The sequence below is a fragment of the Drosophila sulfurigaster genome, chromosome X, assembly GCF_023558435.1.
Source record: "Drosophila sulfurigaster albostrigata strain 15112-1811.04 chromosome X, ASM2355843v2, whole genome shotgun sequence".
Lineage (NCBI taxonomy): Eukaryota > Metazoa > Arthropoda > Insecta > Diptera > Drosophilidae > Drosophila > Drosophila sulfurigaster.
Genome location: NC_084885.1, coordinates 23,342,705 through 23,364,209, shown reverse-complemented (window position 1 = coordinate 23,364,209; position 21,505 = coordinate 23,342,705). Strand labels below are relative to the sequence as shown.

The 21,505-nt window shown below is 36.3% G+C and overlaps 1 long non-coding RNA gene across 1 annotated transcript; it reads left to right on the top strand.

The window, feature by feature from the left end:
* Window positions 1-423: 423 nt before the first annotated feature.
* Window positions 424-20,524, top strand: LOC133849500 (uncharacterized). The gene is made up of 3 exons (XR_009895380.1): window positions 424-464; window positions 622-678; window positions 20,435-20,524. It is a non-coding gene; the product is annotated as an uncharacterized LOC133849500 (long non-coding RNA).
* Window positions 20,525-21,505: the final 981 nt, after the last annotated feature.

Here is a 21,505-nt window from a genome sequence, read left to right as displayed (position 1 = left end):
TAGTATTTTCGGTATATTTTGAAAATAATACCACAATATTTTGCCCTTATTAAAAATGGGTAGCGGGTATCTCACAGTCGAGCACACTCGACTGTAACTTTCTTACTTGTTTCTTCTTCTCTTCTTCTTCTTCTACTACTTCTTGTTCTTCTTCTTCTCCTTCTTTCTTGATCGCTTCTGACAGGAAACTTTGCTTAGAGATTCAAAATGATAACCAACTACAGAAGCTAAGAGATCTCAATCAAATCAGAAAGAGTAGATTTTGTTCATAACGTGTGGCAGATCACTTTTTAAAAGGGTTATTTCGAATTCAAGGAAACTCCGATCTAATTCTCTAAATTTGGTATTTGAAATTTGAAGTAAATATCTCTTTGTATTCATTTATAAATTTAGGTAATGATTAAGTATTTTTGGTTTTTTTTGTTTCAGGAATCACTGAAAAACTATTTGCAACTTAATAATCGGTAAGTTGAAGGTTATTTCGAATTCAAGAAAACTCCGATCTAATTTTCCAAATTTGAAATTCAAGATTTGGAAGAAACATCTCTTAACTTAACACAAAGTTTATTTTCATTTATTAATTTAGGTAATGATTAAGTATTTTTCTCTTTTTTGTTTCAGGAATTTGAGGAATCATTTTATTGCTTCACTGAATAACTGTTTGCAATTCATTGATCGGTAAGTCGATTATAATCTATCTATATTACGTCTGTGAAAAGGGTTCTTTAGAATCACTTGAAAAGTTTGAAACATTGTAGACAATATTTACGACGCTGCAGATTTATCCGTCTGGATAATAAAATGCAACGACTCGGGATGGTTATAGCCAGCAAAAGAAGAAGAAGAAGAAGAAGAAGCTGTAGAATATTAGAGGCAAAAGGTAGTTAAAGCAAATGAATCGTCAAACGTGTCAAACATAAAAAAACAAAGACGTCAAGACTTGCTTAGATCAAAGGTAAAGACAAAGGCGTGGGCGTGAGCAGTGAGAGAGTGAGAGAGCGAGAGGAGGAAGGAGAGGTAGTGAGAGCATCATTACGAGATCCTCTTGAGCGAGAGAGAGAGCCATTTCCTTTTTGGGGGCACTTGACACTCGAGCAGAGGGGGGAATGGGAATACTGCGTTGCTCTTGGCATACTAATTGGCATTTGGAGCTGAGTCTGTGTGCCATTAAATTTGGTACTTGATGGCAGGAGAAGTAAAGTGAAGAGAAGGAAAAGAGAGAGAGAGAGAGGATGATCATCATCATCAGCGTTGATCATGAGCATGATCATTCAACATGTTTGTTTGTCGTTGCCATTTTGAGGTCGTCTCTTGTCGCATCGTCGTCTCTCCGCACAATTTAATGGCCCCTGTCAGCCCGCTCATCGTGCTGCATACTAATTGTATGATTTGGCTTTGCCGGATGATCTGTGCATCCGATTCCAAAACCAAAACCGATGCGATGCGATGTGATGTGATGCGATGTGATGCGTTAGGCAAGCCTCAATGTGAGAGGCCTCTCAACTTAACTCAACTGCGACTCCGACTCTGACTCTGACTTCGACTCGCATCTTCCTTTTCTCTGCCACCGACCGCCTACACTCTTCGGCCCCTTCGGTAGCTGCGCTGCGTGGGAATCACTTAAACAGGCAAAACAGCTACAAAAAAAAAAAAAAAATGAAAAAAACCAAAACCTCAAAACAAATTTCAGTCGAAAATGTATTTTATGTGGAAAACGTGAGGATGCCTACTCGCTCCATCTCGCTCAAGCATCTCTCTCTCTCTCTGTCTCGCTCTCTGTGATTTTTGGGCTTATTTATATGCCAGTCGAATCATCAATGGCCCTCATAATATGCGCACGCCAACTGACATTCACCGACGACATCGTCGACGACTTCGACTTCGACTTCCACTGCGACTATTTTTTATACCGATTCCGATTCCGATTTGGTTTCGGATTTGGATTCGGTATTCGAAGTTTTGTTTTTTGTTTTCGTCATTGTTGAGGTGACATAATGAAAACAAACAACACTGATTGCTATCGCTGAGTATTATCGACTTGCAGAGACCCTGTACTAGAATTATATGAATTTTCTAGTTGTTGATTATTTCTGTCAATGTTTTTTAAATGAAGATTAGCAACGACTGTTGTTTTTGAGTTAAGTGGGAAGTTTTCGATATTGTAGACGTAATATAATCAAAGCAAACAATGAGTACTATCAACATGCAGAGACCCTGTACTTGCGAGTTTTAGCTTTAGAGTAATTCGAATTTTCGATGATTGTTTTTGAAATGAAGTTTAGATAAAGCTGCTGTTTTTGAGTTAAGAAAAACATGCTTTGAATTACTTTTGATTATCAACTGACTTTTATTTAAAATATTAATGTAATACAAACGAAGTATATCATGATCAAGATATTATATCGTGATTGTTATGCAGTCGCATCACTTTTTGCAAATAGTCCTTGGACTAGAATAGCCTTCGAGTACAAACATTCCTTTGCGTTCGGCTCTGAAGAGTTATAGTCGAAGTGTTGTAGCGAAGAGTATGCTCGAATTCAAGATGCCCTGTAGGAAAGTTATGCGATTGGACTTTACTTACATTGTTAAGATTGTTGTTGTGTTTTAGATACTCTGTAAATTTGGAGTACCTTTTACTTTAAACACAATGTTGTGTTCTCACATACTGTGACGTTTTTTTTGTATACACTGTACATTTTAAATACCTATTACTTTTGACACAATGTTCTGTTCTCACATACTGTGACGTTTAAATACCCTGTAATTTTGGCAGAATGTTGCGTACATCGAAAATTCCATCATTTTTGAGCAACTTGATAGATAATTTGTGCTTCTAGTTGGCTGATGCTTGTTATTGTTAAGCTTATTAAACGAGCTGTTGTATTTGTGTTCTCACATACAGTTAAGTTCTTTTGGATACCCTGTAAATTTTGAGTAACTATTACTTTGGACACAATGTTGCATACTTCTAAAGTCCCTTCAACTTGATAGATAAGTTTTTCTTCTAGATAGCTGATGCTATGATGTTATATACTCATTTACATTACTATATGAGACTAAGCCACCCCATTGCGTTGGTGTGTATAGGGTATAGGGTAGACACACGCTGTGACAGATAGCCAGAGATACGCACTTGAACCTCAGGCGCGTGAATGTGAGTACCGTTGTTGCTGCTGCGGCAACAGCAACAACAACAACACATCCTGAAAGAGGTCAAGTGATTGCCCAATGCTGGCTCAGTTTCTGTCGCAGTCTCTGCCTTGGTACTTGTAGCCACTCTTGTATCTCATTGTGTTTTCTCATCAGGTGCCGTTGCTGATGTTGATGTTGATGTTGCTGTAGATGTTGCTGTTGCCATCAGCGTTGCCATCACAGTTGAAATATGATCCACATTGTGTATGCATGATCGTATGATCGTCCAATGTCCATTGTCCAATGTCCAATGTCCGTTGTCCCAATGTCCATTGTCATCATCAGGCAGCATGTTTCACGAGACTTCACACAACAACCGTTTCATATAGTTTCGACTCGTTTCGTTTCGGATCGATCAACGAATCATCCCCCAACTACTACGCATGATCATCACCATCCCTAATTTAATCCCAGACTGCTTGGGATGCGACGTGATCAGTTACCATTCTCCTGTTGTTGTTGGGGGCATCCTGAGGAAGTCAGGTGCCTAATTGTTTCCGTTTATTGTCGCCAGTTCACAGTTTTTTTTTTTTTTTTGTTGCTTGTTCGCTTGTTTTTTTTTCAACACTTTGTTCTTTTTTTGTATTGTCGTCTTATTGATTTCATTTGCCGCTTTGTGTGGTTTGCGTTAGCGACACCTGATCTCGATTGATAAGCTGGAGTCGAGTCTTCTACAACTTCTACTTGATCTTTGCTGCTCTTTTTTCGTCAGCCACTTTTTCTGGCTGTTGAGTCTGAGTTGTAACCTTTTGACATGCCAGCAATGATGGGAGAACTAACTGGCTTGGGAATCTGCAAGCGTAGGGTTTCCGTAGCTACACTTTCCTTCTTCATCTCCTTCTTCAAGCTGTCAGCCGAGTTCAATGCAACTTTCCAAGGAATTTTTGAACTCTAGATATACATAATATATCATATGGCTAGCGCTTTGAAGAAGGATATAATTGAACTGTTGTACACGCATTTTCCACGAAATGAAACCCCAATTGTCACTAGTCTATTACTTTTTTGAGGATGCCACAAAAATGCGCTTAGGTCAAAGTTTTCCCTTTTTGAAGGATATTCTTCCTTGTTCCTCTTTTCTTTTTAAGCAAATTATGTTCTTCAATTTTTAATGAGCTTCAGGAGTTGCAATCCACTTTGGTTCAAGAAAGTTCGTTTCCCGCTTTTTATACTCAGTAAACATAGGGTATTATAATCTTGTCCCTTCTTCTGACATATATTTTACTCAATGCTATATTTTCAATTAAGTACTATAGATTATGGTATATTTTTAGTATTTCTGCGGTATCGCACTGACTTACTTTTACTCACAACGTTGAGCTCTATATGATATTTACTATAACAATATACCAAATGAAGCTTTTGGTATATACTAGTATTTTTACGGTATATTAATTTGGTATATTTTAAAATTAATACCGCATTGTTTTGCTTTTATTTACAATGTTGAGCTGTATGTGATGTATAATATATATACTATACCAAATATACATTTTGGTATATTTTAGTATTTCTACGGTATATCAATTTGGTATATCTCCAGAGCAATATCGCAATGTTTTGCTTTATTCATAATGTTAAGCTCTATTTTAATATACCAAATAAATCTTTTGGTATATATAATGTTGAGTATTAAATTATCCAAATCAAGTTTTGGTATATTTTTAGTATTTTTGTGGTATAATATTATTATTAAATGAATAAAGCACTGTTTTGCTTTTATTCACACTCATCTAGCTTTCATACTTGTTTCTTTACACATTCATCGGTTGTCTGTAAATCTCCCAAACAAATACTAAAATCTTAAATGATTCGCTAAAGAAACTTTTCAGTTGTACTTATCTGATAGCACAAAGTAATTGGAAGAAAAGCAGCAGCAGAAATTGCTATTGAGGAGATTGAAGTATTGAGAATTGCATTGGAAATGCGATATGTCAACGGGGATGTTTACATATGTGTGCTCATTAAGGTAACAGAGTCAGAAAGAAGATAGTATTGCATAGATAATAATGGGAATTTGTTTTTGGGTGAAGCTTTCCCACTTGATATGCCACATTGGATTATTCAAATTAATACGCTAAGTGCTGTGCTATAAGAATATCTTTTACGAATTGGAGCAAAACCGACTTCGCTGACAAGTGTTAGAGATAAGAGCATTCAGTCATAGGGGGGAAGAGGAGAGGGGAGGAGGAGGAGGAGGAGGTCGCCTCAATTGCAGTTTTGACTTGGGACTTGTTTACCCAGGTACAAGTACAATTTGGTCGATAAAGAGCAGACGACGAAGACGGGACAAGACAATTGACACGCTGCATGCTAATTGGAAAATGGAGGCGCGTTTCCATTTAATGAACCCAACCAAAAGCTAGACGCGAAAGCAAAGCAAAGCAATGGAAACCAAACCAAACCAATCCAAGTCAACTCAACTCAACTCGTAAATGTTGGGCGCTTTGTCTAATTAACATAAAATTAACTTATAATCATTGCGCCAATTGTCGCCACAGACTTCAAAAAAAATAAAAAACACTCGCAACATGAAACCCACAAAAGCGGGTTAGAGTGAGAACGAGACAGAGACAGAGAGAGAGCGAGAGCGAGAGCACGAAAGAAAGATAAACAACGGGGAAAAACTGGAGCAAAATGGGCTGTGTGTGTGAGACCGTGGGAAACGGCGAGATTAATTTTATTTTAATTATTTTATCAAAACGTTTGCGGCTCCTCTGCGCCTCGCGTCGCGTCTCTGTTTCTCTCACTTTGACAGTGGCTGCGACTTTTGCATACTCTAACCAGCTATCGGGCATAACGGCTATTGCTCTTATCTTTTATGTATAATTTTCGGGTTCGAGGTCAGATCTTGACAACTATTAGCGTTGCTTTTTGCTGAAATTTGACAATTGGGTTGAAGAAACTATTATTAATGTCATTATTAAGTGGAGTAGATTGAAACACACAAAATTGGGTGTAAAAAATGAAATATTTTAAATTGAAAATTAAAAAGATTATAACGGAAAGAATTCATAGTTAGTCCAGTACATATTTGGATTGTGTTTGGTTGAAATAAAATTAAGAAAATGTCAAGGAAATACTTGTTTTCGAAAAAAAATAGAGAGAATTCTGAGTTATGGAAAAATATATTTAGAACGTAGTCAGAATTAAAATTAAACTAAATAATATTCAATTTAGGTAAGAATAGCAGATTATTGTAGAGAGAGAATTCAGAGTTATGGAAAAATATATTTGGAAAAGGTGTAGATAGTAAAGTATTAAAAAAATATTAAAGAAAAACGTAGTCAGAATTAATTTATTAATTTAGATAATATTCGATTTAGAGAGTGAATTCAAAGTTTTTTTTTTTAAACATCGAGAAAAGATTAAAGAAAAACCTATGAAAATTAAAAGAGATAATCTTCAATTCAATTTAGCTAAAGATAATAGATTATCATAGAAAAAGAATTGCAAATTATTGTACAAAGCATCGCTGAGCATATATTTTGATTGTGTTTGATTGGAATAATATTCAGAAAATGTCAAAAACTGTGGAGAAAATCTAGAGTCGAAAAATATTTTTGGATTGTGTGTAAAGTGTAAAGTGTTAAGAAATGGTTAAAGAACATCTTAAACTAGATAATCTTCAATTCAATTTAGGTAAATATAATGGAATATTGTAGAGAGAGAATACAAAGTATCGATAAATATAATTTTAGAAATGTAAGAAAAGTATTTAGAAAATGTTATAGAACAACTTAAGGTCAAAATGAAATTGAAACTAGATAATGTTCAATTAAATGTAAGTAAATATTTTGTCTTAATGTCTAGTTATCTACTATAGTGAGTGTATTTGTTGCTTCGGTGTGTCAAATTTGCAGTGTTGTTTCATGTTTTCTTGGCATTTTATTACATGAGTTATTTGACTGGCGATGTATTATCAAGCGACTTGTGAGCTGTTAGCTGTTCAGAGTGACGATGGAGAGTGACGATTGAAGAGTAGACAGGGAGGCAGCGGGAGGGAAGAGGGGGAATCGAGAGTTGTCGGGCAGGTTGTGGGTAACCTCTGAATGGGTCTGCTCTGCTTTTTGTCACATAATGTGGCCCAGCAATTAAACGAAACGGCTTCGAATTAAGCCAAGTAGCTGTGACGGACTGCGCACTTTGCATACCAATTTGCTGCTGTTGCTGCTGCTGCTGCTGCGATTTGCCCACAAAACAACGAAATGAGGGCGAAATCGAAAACGAGAGTGCTACAAAAAAACAGAGAAGAGAAAGACAGAATGATGGACCACCAAAGTCAATGGGAACTGCAATTAAATGCATTTAAAAGTAAATGTAAAGCATGGATCTGTAACAAGTTCCCTAAAACACATAAAAACAAAACGAAAAACAAGAATGGGAAACATTCACCATAGTCATAAGAAGTCATAAAGGATGAACAGTAGCGCACAGTCTAAAAAAAAAAACACGAAATGTTGTAGAGCCTGTGTCATAACTTTTATGAAGATGATTAGAGCCGTAAAACGAGAACTGCAGCGGCGACTTACAAAGTGAGAGAGAACGACTCCAAGTTGGTCTAAACGGGTGGCCTAAAATCAGATATCAGATGAAGATCACTCGCTGCGCCGTCCGTCGGCTGCTTTTGGTCTCTCTCTCTCTCTTGCCTTGGAAGGAAATTGAGGAAACAGAGGAGAGGAACTGTCGCTGCCTCAGCTTATCGCATCTTGTGAACAAATATTAAACATCTCTTGTGCCAGCTTTGACGCCGTTTAATATACAGCTCTGTTTCTCCGTCTGTCACACTCACATATTTTGGCATCTCAGTCGCTTTTTCGTTGTTGACTCTTGGCGGCCTTTTGATCTTTGTGCTTTATCTGCTACACTCTGTGATGCTCCATATATCTACATGTATGTTTGCCTTATAGATATGTGTATATTCATCATTATGATCGTAAAGATGTTGGCAGGTTAATGTTGATCATCATTATGGCCGGAACTTGCCACATGCCAAGCTCATTGCGTGGCCAACATCTTTTTACGGCCTGTTGGTTCCTGTTTAACTGTTTAGCACTCGCTCTCGATAACGAATATCATCGTATTCAGAGAGACTGCGGATCACTTTGTGGGTTTGGCAATGTCAAAAGAAGATCACATTTTGTGTGAGAAAATGAAGCTGAAAACCAAAAAAAAAAAATAAGAAGATGGGTAAATTACTATAACAAAAGCAGAAATAAACAATTCAAATTTATTTGTTTGATAGATCATTTTTGGCAAAGCAAATATGGCGATCATTTCGCAGAAGATGAAAGTCTTGTAATTGACTTTAACGATCGCGTTTAAAAATGTTTTAGAAATTGGTTTCTGTTTAACTGTTTAGCTCTCGCTCTCGATGATGAATATCGTATTCAAAGAAACTGCAGATCACTTTGTGGCCAAAATATCAGTAGAACACAAATCAGACTACACAGAAGATCAAATGTTGTGTAAGAAAATAAAGCGAAAGATCACTTTAAACAAAAAATAAACTTGATATTTGAAGATAGGTAAATGAACAGCAGGAATAAACAATTGAAGTTAATTTTTATGATAGATAATTTTCGGCTAGGCAAATATGAAGATCACTGCACAGAAAATCAAAAACGAATGCATTGTAAAATGATTCGGAAGTTGTTGAAATAAAATTAATTAAATATATTGAATTGATTCAATGAAAGAACAGATTTAATAACCAGCTGCAACTCAGCTCTGTAGATCACTTTAATGGACCTTAGACAAAGATCACAAAAAAAAAAGAAAACAAACAAAGAGTACAAAGATTAGGCATACATAAATTGCTGATTTTCTTATGGACTGTGCAAGATTTGTTGTCATTCATGGATCATGGTGTGATCGAATATCGCGTGTCATTTAGCGATCATTGGCGTTAATAAAAACAACAACGACAACAACAAGATCGGATAAGTACTTAAGCTGACGCATTACGTTGCGTATTAATCGGTTGACAACTTGCTTCGGGTTCAATTGGGTCAAAATCAGCATAAAAATCCGTATGTGATGGGCCGTTGATTTCAACGGATCGTATCGGCGGATTGTATCGACTCGGATCGTATCGGATCGGATTGGATTGGATCGGATCGATTGCTTTGGTGGAACTTGGTCTGTGGCAACTTATTGCAATTGTAATGCGTTGAATATTGATGAGTGACAGATATTCAGATAGACGAAAAGGTTGCGAAGTCGCCACACAGACAGACAAACACACACAGAGACACAGACAGAGAGAAAGAAGACTCATAAATGAGACAATATTAGTAGCTTGTACTAAAATGTGAGCTGCATATATTTTATATTGACTCGCTTGGCGATTTACCTTGAAATTACAACTAGCACAAGCCAAGCTCTCTATAGTATTTTCCTTTGTGTGTCCGATTTCCCACTTGAGGAAACGAAACCAGAAGACAGAAGCCAGAAGACATGCCATTAAAAAGTGAAATGAAGCTTGCAAATTTCGAAAATTTCAACACATGATGCCTAGATTTTTGACTAGGCCTACAAAAACAGACAGAAAATAATTAAACTAAATAAAGTAAAGAGTGAAATTCTGTGAGTCTGGCACAGCTAAAGATGGTGGCGTGAGTAGAACTATCGCATAGCAAAACGATCGCTGACAAAGTGAAACGGAAAAAAGTAGAGGAGAGGGAAATATATAAAATATGAATCAAAAAAACCTACATACATATGTACATATATCTAAATTTGTGATTAGCTAAACAGAAACAGGCACTTTCGACCCTATAAAATATATATCGTATATAAAGCATCAAAAGTTGAGATTATACATACATATGTATATCCGTTAAAAATTGTAAAAGTTTTTTAAGCTACAAAGTTTAAGGTTATTTTTACTACGGGTCTTAATTGCTTTGGCTGAGAATATGGTATATTTTGTACTCAATGGTATATTTTAAATGTAGTACTATGTAAATATACCAATTATAACCCTTTTTTTTTAAGTATTTTTGTGTTATATTTTAAGAATAATACCGCACTATTTTGCTTTTATTCAAAATGTAGCAAATATAGTCTTTGGTATATTATTTTTATTTTTTTGGTATATAAATTTGGTATATTTTAAGAATAATACCGCACTTTTTGGCTTTCATTATCTCACAGTCGAGTACACTCGATGTAGTAGTATATCAATATACCCAATATTTCATATGGAGTATATTTTAGTATTTATTCGGTATATTATTTGGTATATTTTCAAACTAATACCTACTTAACTGCTTTGCTTTTATTCTAAAAGTATCTCACAGTCGACTGTAGCTTTTTTACTTGTTCATTCCTATAATTGATATTGCATTCGTCAAATTGTACTTTAAGCTTCTTTATGATATTTTAACTTTGCATTTTCTAGTTGAATCCAATTATTAATTCAGTGCATCAAACAAATAGTTTTAGACGTTCTTATAGTAGATTTCTTAGTTGTTTTTACTAGTATTATCAAAAGAACTGAGTTACGTTTATATGTTTATTAGATTTGATCTTGAGGCGTAACCTTTTCGCATTGGCTCCCCTTTCGCATCCGTCTGTCTCTCTTTAGCCTACCTCTGAGCTTCCCCTCATTGTGTGTGTTGTTGAACGCTGAATGTTTCGCGTGTTGTGCTTGCTGCTGATCTATGCAAATGAATCGAGTCGAGTCGTCGACAGGCGACAGGCGACACTTTGCCCTATGGAGATACGAGCAGAACCTTCTCGTTGTCGTTGCTCCTCTATAACGATGTTGTGTACTTTTAAAATATGCACAGACAGAGCAGGAGACAAACACACACAGAGAGAGAGAGAGAATGATAGACAGCAATTCAAAGCCAAAACCCAAATAAAATAGAATTATAGAATTGCCAATTGTCGTTGTTGAGGGCTAATCGAATTTCCGTTTCTGTTTCGGTTTTTGGTTTTTATCTGCTGCTGATGTTTTGATGTTGATGTTGGTGTTGATGTTTATGCCGAGTTCACTAAGTGCTCCCAGTTTCACTAAAAACTCCATTGCGGGAAGTACTTCCTGTTGTCTGAAATTGTTTTCAAAAATGTTGCTGGAAATGTCGTAAATGTAAATGTAAATGACATTGGCATTTGGTTGACCTTCAATAAAGATGTCAACCGCAAAATGGGCACAACAACAACAACAACACACACACAACAGGATCAAACTCAGTTCTCTCAGGTATCAGGGCTGCTCATTAGGCAATCTCGGTTTAGCAATTTCCGCTACTGATCATGATCATTGCATTTATTATATGCACTTCTGTTCCGCTCCGTTCTGTTCTATGTTCTCTGTTCTGTTCGGTAGCTGACTCAGTTTCCTATCTCGTCCAAAATTGACCCACAACATGCGTAACTCAACTCAGCTGGAGTTTCAACGCTGATTCATTTATGGGCATATTCATTTGAACTACCTAAGTAAATTTGATACTAGTATATCATTATTATCAATCTAAAATATGGATGTATCATCATCCTTTGAATATTTATTTTAAATCATTAATTGGTATTTCATTTTAATGAAGCCAATATTTATTAAATTATGAATTTTTGCATTAAAATTAAATGCATTTTTAGCAAAGGCAATGACAAAGAAATTAATGAATTATGTTACTTCCAATATTATAAACCATTAAAATAAAATATTTTTAAAATTTAGGAAAGTACATACGACGAGTACCTGACAAAGAGATTAATGAATTACTTTGATAAGTCATACATTTAGTTTCATTGTAGCTCAACTAACCTTTGACAAACGTCTCTGATTATTGTTTTTATACCCATTACCCAATCTGGTATATTTCACTCTATATATATTTGATATATTTGGAATGTAGTACTACATAAATACACCAAATATAGAATTTGTATATTTTTAGTATTTTTGCGACTAATTAATATGTATATGAGATGACACCTTCTGCCTGTTACATACATTTTCTGATATCCCAAAGTTATAGAAAAACACTTTCTATATAAAATATAAACTTTGTTTTTGGTACTCAAAAGGTAATATTTTAAAAGTGCGTGTGTGCTTTTAAAATAAATAATAAAGTATATGTTTTCCTTATCAGCGTCAATATCCAAGACGATATACATACAAAAAATGGTTGAATTTAAGTTTATTTTTAAATCATATGATATATTTTGAATGAATATTTATATACCATATATAGCCGGTATATTCGGTATATTTGTGTGGTATATTTTTGGATTATGTTTGTACTCGCTTTTCCACTCTATTATATATACGGAATGTAGTATGTATTAATATACCAAACATAGCCTTTCGTATATTTTTAGTATTTTTATACTCGCTTTTGTACTCTATGGTAAATTCGGAATGTAGTATGAATTTACCAAACATAGTATTTGGTATATTTATAGTATTTTTGTGGTATAATGATTTAGTATATTTTTTAATTAAAACATCACTGTTTTTCCTTTTATTCAACATGCGCAGCTCGTATCTACTAGCTTTCTTAAGTGTTCCTTCCATTAATTGGTATTAAAATGCACTTTAAGGTTCTTTACCTTAACTTTGCATTGCTAGTTCGAATAGAATGATAAATTCAGTGCGTCAAAGTCTTTTACATAGAATAGAAGACTCTCTTCTAGCTTGTCGTAATTGAATACTACGAATATACGAATTATAGACAAACACTTCCTGCTCCCATTAAGTAAGGCTTTGGATAGTTGACGATAGGTCTGACTGTCTAAATTTCTGTGGCTGTCATTCGTGTCACGACTGGCAAAGACACATTACGCGCTGTCATCTCTACGCTTAAGAGTCTTGAGAGTCTTCGACTCTCTGGCCATTTAACATTATATATTCAGTGCGTTCAGTTAGGTAATGTAAGATCTACACAACCACAAGATTTCCAAGACTACAACCATACAACGTTAGTTGTTGCTGCTGCTGTTGCTGATGTTGCTGCTGTTGTTGAGGCATGGCACAGCATTTTAATATAGAAATTTTCTTATTATTTTTAGGCCAACGGCCTACAACGGCCCCGAGGCCTCCAACTGCGATGGCGATGTTGATGGCGATGGCGACGTCGTCGTCGTCGTCGTCTTCGTCGAGTGCCAACATCAACAACATCCAATACACAAATTCCAATTGGAAACCAACGCCAAAGCCAATCAGACGAAAGCCAAACTATACAAAAGAGCTCTTTGCTGCAGAGTTGACTCGCGCAGCCACAGCAACAATCACAAATCGAAGTCGAAGTCGCTGCCATTGAGCAGCCATCGACAATGCCACTGTCTGTCTGTCTCTCTGTCCGTCCGTCTCTCGTTTTTCTCGCTCTCTCTCTCCATCTCGCTTTTGCTTGCTGTCTCCCAATGGCAAGCACACAGTCCATAGATGGCGAGCTGTACCTCCTGCTCCCCCCTTCTTCAATCTTGACAGCTGGCGACAATTTGGTCAAAAAGAAAGTCGTTGTCGTTGTTGCTGCTGTTGCTGCTGTTGGCTTATACCCTATAAAAAGCTCTGCTCACTTGGTACACATGCCAATCAGTTAGGTGTGGAATTAGAGATATATTTATTTATTAAAAAAACCAGATATAATTCAAATTAACACTATCGTATTTCTAAAGTCTTTGGCTTGAATTAGATTTACTTTGGTTTGAATTTGTGTTCATTTTTTGCTTCGACTTGTTTAAGTAAAGAATTTTATTTTACGAATAATTATGCTTAGAGTATTTCTCTTAGAGTTTTATGCTGCAACTTTTCCCACTGAATCTGTATAATTCTTCTTTACTTCTACTTTTTTTTTTTTAGAAGTTCTGGCCTTTTGATTATATTTTTCTGTTTTTAGAGAGATTCGCTTTGGTATCAATTTGTTGGACTTGTTTTGATTTTACGAATTTAACTCTGCTTTCAGTTTTTGCCTTAGAGATACATGCTTTCCACTGAATCTTTAATTTATATTTCTTTTGAATTTAGTTTTACTATTGTGCTGGCCTTTCGATTGTTCTTGATTTGCTTTTAGGGAGGTTTACTTTGGTGTTAATGTGTTCGAATTGTTTTAGCAAAGAATTTTATTTAAGAATAAGTATGCTTAGAGTATTTCTCTTAGAGTTTTATGCTGCAACTTTTCCCACTGTATTTTTATAATTCTTTATTACTTATTTTTTTTGTATATTTTTCAGTTCTTAGAGAGATTCGCTTTGGTTTCAATTTGTTGGACTTTTTCGGTATATTTTTAGCATAACAGACGAATTTCAGTATTTCGGTATATTTTGGTATATTCTTTGGTATTTTTAGTAGTTTGTGGTATATTATGACACCGTCATCGGTATATTTGTAGTATTTTGTGGCATATTTCCAATATATTTTTAGTACATTTGCAGAATACTGTTTTATTAAGATGTAGCTTTCTTACTTGTTATTTTTTGGTAAGAATGCTAAAGTCTATGCAAAATTTGTCGAATGTTGATTAGAACTGAACTTACTTCTTTTGTTTAGTTGACCCTCATAGGGTATTGGCTCGTCGATGTAGTCTGATGTGTGTCTTATGATTGGACCTTGGGCTTTGATTTTGGCTTTGGTTGTTGGCCCATCACTCATTGAAGATTGGCGTCGCAGCAGCAGCAGCCGCGAATCAACATCGAATCAACGACAACAGCGACTTCGACTTCGACTTGGACAGCAACATATTGTATTGTCGAGACTGAGCGAAGAGAGGGAGGAGTGAAGAAGTGGGGACTTATGCAGTTGGGAGAGCTGGTGGTTAATGGGGTACGACATCGCCATCGACATCGACATCGGTTGAGCCATCGTTTGGGCCATCGGTTGTCATGGCGTACGTTTGGCTTAAAGAAAACACACATCATGAATCTTTAATGAAGAATCACCAAGTTTGGGGGGGCAAGCAACGCTGCTGGTGGGGCACGACCATAAACGTTGCCGCACATTTTCTTTTATTGAGCCGTAAGATTCGAATTGTTTGTGCTGCTCTTTAACGAGTAGTGGAAATACCCTGTACCCTGAAGCAAGCAGCAGAGGGTAGCTAAGCGAGAAGTTAGAGAAGTTAGATGAAAGGTTAAAGGAGTTAGTTAGTTAGTTAGTTACATAAAACTATTTCTTAAAGTAACGATAAATTTGAAGAACATTATTGACTCCAATTGAGTTAATCTTAATTAACTTTATAACGTCTAACTTAGCTAAAGGATTTGTAATGAAAAGTTAAAGGCGTTAGATGAAAGGTTAAAGAAGTTAGTTACATAAAACTATTCTTTAAAGTAGCGATAAATTTGAAGAACATTAGTGACTCCAATTGAGTCCAAGTTCACTACAGGGTCACTCCGAGTCGATCAGCCTTTGCTGTAGCATTCTTTCATGTTTTGAAGTTTTGTTGTTTTTGGTTGTGATTTCGTATTTGGCGCGGCGTTTGAACACCGGCAACTGAAGAGGCAGCCGGGCCAACAGCAGCCATAGCCACTGTGGTGATCGTGAAATTGCGGATCGCTAGAGTCGCCGCCATCAGACATTTATACATATGTACATCTACGTAGGGCTCAGCAGCAGGTATTGATACCTGTGCTTAGCTGTGCCCATGTCGATGCCCATCATCATCATCATCATCGTGCACCCATCGCAATGTTAATGTATTTGGAAATCGTGATCGGCGCATTGAAAAAAAAACAGAATGGAGTGGAAAGCTAACACCCCACACGCATACACACACTACGACGTGTGTATGCTTTGTTTCCGCAGTTAGCGATAAATATCGATAGCGATGGCGATAGTACTTGTCGAATTTCACTATTGTAGCAAGTAGTTGCTAGATTCTTTCCGGTGATAACTTCGCTAACTATTATCATGCTAACGATTATAACTATCCAATCGATAGTAAGGTTGATCGATATTTATTTGGTTTATCGATATTTACTACATACTATTATTACTTGTTCAATTCTTTGCCATGATGAGCTTGATATCTTTTGCAGTTTATCGTATTATTGATAATCATTATCTTATCGATAGTAAGGTTGATCGATATTTAGTTTGAAGTGAAGTTTGGGGTAAAACTATTTCAGTCGAATTCAATTTATAGCTAGAATTTTACTATCATTCATTATTTGTTCGATTCTTTGAGATGATGACTTCGATAACTTTTGCAGTTTATTGTTCTAACGATTATAACTATCCTATCGATAGTAAGATTTATCGATCTTTATTTTGATGTGAAGTTTGTAAAAAGTAGCTAGAATTTCACTATAATTTATTACAAATTCGATGCTTTCAGCTGATGACTTTGATAACTTCTTCAGTTTATCGTTTTAATGACAATAATTAACCAATCGATAGTAAGGTTTATCGATGTGTATTTTAAATTTAAGTTTAAAAATAGAATTTCAGTTCAAGTTCTGGATTTGTTTTGAGTATTTAATATTATTTTCGCTTGCTGACAATCAAAGTACCAAGTTATCGTTGTCGTTATCGATATGGTAGGTAAATATTTTGACATTCTCGATAACTTTTACAGCTTATCGTAATAATTGGCATATTGATAGTAAGGTTTGTCGATATTTAGTTTGAAGTGAAGTCTGTAAAAAGTTGTTCATTTCCAATTCTAGATGTGTTTTGTGTATTTAATACTATTTTCGGTTGCTGACAATCGATTTTTAAGTTATCGTTGTCCTTATCGACATCATTATAGGTAATTATTTTGCCTTTCCTGTCTAGTAAAGGCGTTATGGGGCTTTGTAAACTATTTCTGAGATTAGTTTCGCAGCATTATTGGTTTCCTCACCTGCTGATTGTTTGTTAGTTGACAATCGTCAATAATCGATTATCGATCAGTGATCGTTGATCGACTCGCAGAGATGCCCTACAAACAGCAAGCGACAAAATCGTGTCTCTGCTGAGACGTGTGACAGCAGAAAGTCACTGAGGAGGTGGAGGTGAAGACAGTGGAGGCATCATCATAAAAGAAATTTATTGACAAACTATGCATTATTAAAAAATTATATGTACATGTGGTGTGTGGATTGTGTTGGATTGTTGTTGCGGTGTTCGATGTGTTCGGTGTTCAGCTGCGTTTGAGATTTGTTTAATAATAAATTCATTATGCGAGACGAAGGCGGAGAAATTAAGCATGCATAGATATGTATGGGTTTTGGGTATGCTTTTTGAGTTTGAGTTTAAGTATGGGTATATGGGTTTGGGTTTGGGCTTGGATTTGGATTTGGATATGCGTATGGGCGCAATGCGATATTGATATTGGCTGGCGGTATGAACAAGAAGGTGGCGGTAGAGGTGGCCCATGGTCAACGAACTGGTTGGTGGACCGAGAAAGTTGTCTGCGCAAACGCACACGATTCTGACCCAAAAAAACATGAAGACGACAAACATTAAATGTTCGTCGTCGTACGCAGCACAGACAACAAAAAATGAGCAATTCCAAGTGATTTCATTATGATAATTGTAGAAATTAAGCAATTTATTGATGACAACAAAATATTCAAAACTAGCCAAGAAAGCAAGCGATGAAGTGACATCAAAATTGTTTAGCTATCATTTCACTTTACTTATTCATCATTCTTTAGTCGGGTGAAATTCCAGCATCCCTTCGAAGAAGCTTAACTAGCTAAGTGTGAGTGTGAAGAGTTTGCAGATGAAATTGTTTAGCTATCCTTTCACTTTATCTTTGGCAATTGTCGTTCTTCACTCGGGTAAAATTTCTAACATCCTCTCAACCTAAAGATCCCATTGAATCTGTTGAGTTGATTTCTTTCTCAAAAAAAAAAGCTTAACTAGCCAAAGATCTCATTCTGTCTGCTGTTAGTTGATTTCTTGACTAAGAAGTTGCTGCAAATTAAATGGTTTAGCTATCATTTCACTCATTACTCCGGTGAAATTTTAGCATTCCTTCGAATCCCTTAAGCAGCTAAAGATCGTTCGGAGTCTGCTGTTAGTTGACTTCTTTACCCAAAGCGTCAGTGGAGATGAAATTATTTAGGAATCATTTCACTGTATTTCTCTTCACTCAGGTGAAATTCCAGCATCCCTTCAAAGCTTAACAATCTAAAGATGTTTCCGAGTCTGTTGATTTGAGTTCTTTATCAAAAACCTCGATGAAGATGAAATTGTTTAGCTCTCATATCATTTTATGTCTCCTTACTCTGGTGAAATTCCAGCATCTCTAAAGCTAAAGGTCCCTCCGAATCTGTTGAGTTGATTGCTGTACTCAAAACGTCAGTGGAGATGAAATCGTTTAGCTATCATTTTATATCACTTTATCTCTCTTTACTCAGCATTATTTCAAAACTTAAGAGATCCCACTGAGTCTGCAGTTAGGTGATTTCTTTACCCAAATCGTCGGTGAAGATGAAATTATCTAACTATCATTTCACTTTATCTGAATCATCTCTTTATTCACTTTGGTAAAATCCTTCGAGTTGACTTCTTTATCAAAAACCTCGGTGCAGATGAAATTGTTTAGCTATCATTTGACTTTATCTCTCTTCACTCAAGTGAAATTCCAGCATCCCTAAAGCTTGAGATCCCACTGAGTCTGCTGTTAGTTGACTTCTTTACCCAAAACGTCTGTGCAGATGCCTTTCAGCTGGTGCATGACATGGGATATGCGCCTTGTAAAGCTTCCCTGGCTGCTCCTTGGCTCAGGCTCAGGCAAAGGGAAGCAGCGCAGCAGTCGAAGAGTGGGGCATCCAAGTGCAAAGTCCAATCAAGCATTACAACGCCACGTTTCCGACTTCCGATGTGAGTTTCATATTGCTGAAATGTGAGCAATGCCAAAAAAAAGAGAGAGAGAGAACTGTGAAGGGGTCGCAGCAAGTGCAAGTGCAACTTCCCCTCTCTCTCTCTCTCGACTCTCAACTGAAGTTTAACTGCCGCCTTCCACTTGATTAAACACTTTTATCCAAGCAAGTTGTGTGTCTTTCTCTATCTCTCTCTCTGTTGGTGATTCTGTGAAATGTGTCAGGGGTCTGGCAGGACATTGTCCGAACATCTCTCTCTCTCTCTCTTCCTTCCTCCGTTCTTTTGCTGTGTAATTTGATGCCAGACAATGATCCGTTGACGCTTGATCTGCAAGCTGCGCTGAGTCAACAGTCGGTTGGAAAAACGGTTACCGCAATGACAGGTGCACTACTCCAGCTACAGCTACAGCTACAGCTGATCATCATCATCGTGATGATGCAAGGATGCACCTTTCTGCAACTGCAGCCACTTGCCACCAGGGGTTGCTCGAGTCTCCTCCTGTTGTTGTGTGCGCTCGAGTGTAATGCAAAACGTGTGTCGGGCGTTAAAGAACTCGAACTCGAACTAAAAGGCAACAGCAGACGTGGCTGGCAGACGTAACTGAAACAGGTACAACGCAGAAAAACCGTTCAAAAGGAAGCAGCTCGGTCAGCTCCAGGGACAGGGGAAGGTTCGGGGGAACTTGGAGTTGGGGGTAAACAGCCTCTCTCATCCCTCATGCCGCCAGGACGTTCGGCGTTCATTCAACTGCTGGCGCAGAAGCAAACGCTGTTGTGTGTCCTTTGAGCTAGGCCAGGATCAACGGTCGCTGTTCAGTTTATTGAACTATAAAATGCAGTTGCCTTCATCATTATTATTAAAGTAGAGTCCTTCAGCTGACACACACCACACACAAGGAAGACTAAGAGGCAATGAAGCAGGAGTAGTAACAACGCCCTCTGTTCGTTCGCATGCCTCGAAAGGTCAAACAGTTTTACGTCTCTCAAATTGCGAATGCCCATGCAAAACTATTCCAAAGTATCTATATATCCATTCCCTTTGTATCTACAAATTCCTTCTACACAATTTACTTGCCTTTCTGCAATTGTAATCGGTTTATTTTGCAAATTATTTATCAGTTTCTTTTTGTGAAGTTGCACAAACTGCGTACACTGAAAACAAAAGTTTGAAATGGAAAATTTGGCTCTTAGTACTAAGAATTTCGGTTTCTTAGAACAGTAAAAAAAACATCTTGATTTTATTATTTATTGATTTTATTACTATTTATTATTTTTTTTGGTTTTCTTTGTACTATATATTGATTATTTTAATTTTAATTATATTTTCGTTATGCACTGCGCATCTAACCACACCGAAAAGAGTGACTTGAGATCAAGTAGAAAGAAATATTTAAGATCAAGTATGACCATATAATACAACAAAGTAAAGGATTTATTTAAAACTTAATATCTAATATGCTATTCTTTTAATATATATTTACAGATAAGAAAGATGTTTAATGTATACGTAACCGATGACATATTTTATTCGTATTTACATACAGAAGGAATTCAGGAATATTTCTTATTTGGTAGGTTCTTTTTTATTTACAATCATCATAAACGCTTACTAAAATACATTTTTGTTTTTCTTATTTAGGTGGATGACTACGCTTATTATGGAAGGTTCTTGTAGTAAATGGATGCTTCGACTTCAACACATCCTTCACATCCTGGACATCAACGTGGCGTTGAAATGCTTGATTCACATCCTGGACATCAATCATATATACATAATTTGCCAATTTACAAGTACAGCGTTCAAATGATCTCTAATCTAATCTGAAATATGTTTTACCAAATAAGTAGTAAATAAATTAGCTAAATGACATTTGTATATTGTTAATATTTTGTAAAATACTCAGACACACTCAAAATAAATAAACTGTAAGCAACACATTCCTAATTAACGAGATATCTCAGAAATTTCGATTCATATCAATAGCTTTGGTCCTTACGACTCTAGCAATATGTGTCCTTTGATATTGTGTCAGGATATGCTTAAGATATAGCTTATTTTCTGAAAAGGACATTCGCTTTTTCGCCATAACTCCGTCAAATCCTTAAGGATCCGGGAAGGACATACTTTTTTGTAATCATTATAATTAATATTATCGATTTGCATTCAAGGATTTTCATTTTCCTTGCCAAAAAAACATCTGAAAATTTTTCAAGGGGTAGGTATAGAAATATTGCCAAAATTTTGAAAAATCCGTTGTATCTCAGCCATTTGAAGGACGATCGGGATGTCCTTTAGTACAAGGATAGTTCTTGCAAATCCAAACCGATTGGCATTTTCAAAAGGACGAAAATCCTAACAGGACTCGAGATAATAGGAAATTTTTTCATACAGAAAATAGGCTATAACTCGCGAATGTCCTTGTGTATCCTGGCAAGCGATATGTCAAACGGTGCGTATTAAAGAGACCTATCGATTGGCCAAAGGACATTCCAATCGTCCTTGCGGTTCTCGAGATATCTTGGAATTTGTGTCTTCGGCCTGTTTCCTTCAGCC